A 1,079-nucleotide genomic window follows, 5' to 3' on the forward strand; every position below is an offset into this window, starting at 1 on the left:
TCTTTTGAAATTGTTCTAGGGTTTTCTCTGTGTTTTCCTCAATTTTGTCAGTGTTTTCCTTGATCTGTCTCTCAATTCATTGAAGGTACCTAAAATAATTCTTTTAAATTCCTTATCAGAGAGTTCCAATGTTGCATCTTCCTCAGGGATGTGTTCTGGGTCTGTATCCTGGTCCCTTGTTTCTCCTGCTTTATCTTGCTTCTTTGTGTAGACTATAATGCTCTGTTGTCTCCGAGGCATTGTGACATTTCTGTGTTTATATTTAATTGGTGATTGTATGCTGGAGTGACTTGCCCATGATTTTTGTTTTCTTTGTATGTTATCTACATAAGTAGGGTACTGTGCTGTGGTCCTCTATTCACTAGTTGGCAGTACTTATACACTCACAACCTGTCTCCTTTCCCATTGTCTGCCTCCCATATGTCCCTCATGACCTCGGCAAACAGAGCCTATTCTTAGGTCCCTGGAATCTGAATGGGAATGCTGTCATTTTAAATATCCAAAATGACTGCCTCTTGTAAACAATCAAAATGGCTGTGCCCTCTGGACAGCTGAAAGTCCACAGCTCAGGTTGTCTCCTTCCTTGCTCTTTCCCTTCCTAGTCATAGGCCACCAGTGCAGTTTTCTCTTCAGCCCTTGGTGACCAGGGCTGATCTTTAGGTCAATTCTCAGGTCCCAACACCACTTGGAAATATTCAGGCTGTTGGTCCTGTCAGAATAGGTGACAATCCACTGCTCCGACCGTGTCCATACTCACTGTTTTTGTTCAGGTTTTGCCACTGCTCTGTGTCCGTACTCACTGTGTTTGTTCATGTTTTTCCACAAATTGGTGCCTTATCCACTTCTATATACTTCTTTTCAAAGCTCATGGCTCCAGGTTTATCTTCTGTATCTCTGTCAATTTGTTTCTCTTTCCTTTTTTGAAGGGAGTCTGTGGAGCTTGTCTGCCTATTCCACCATTTTACCAGAAGTCTATACTAGCAGCTTTTAAATGTTGTTGTTGTTAAGTGCCACTGAGTCAGCTCCAACTCATAGTGACCCTTATGTACAACATAATGAAACACTTCCTGGTCCTGCGC

The 1,079-nt window shown here is 42.3% G+C and overlaps 1 protein-coding gene across 1 annotated transcript in view; it reads right to left on the minus strand.

The window, feature by feature from the left end:
- Positions 1 to 1,079, minus strand: part of PKHD1L1 (PKHD1 like 1) — a 199,004-nt gene that overhangs the window by 65,240 nt on the left and 132,685 nt on the right. The gene's annotated exons all lie outside the window — the stretch shown is intronic.

The sequence above is a fragment of the Orycteropus afer genome, unplaced genomic scaffold (genome assembly GCF_000298275.1).
Source record: "Orycteropus afer afer isolate SDZICR_OR568_19922 unplaced genomic scaffold, OryAfe1.0 scaffold00021, whole genome shotgun sequence".
NCBI lineage: Eukaryota > Metazoa > Chordata > Mammalia > Tubulidentata > Orycteropodidae > Orycteropus > Orycteropus afer.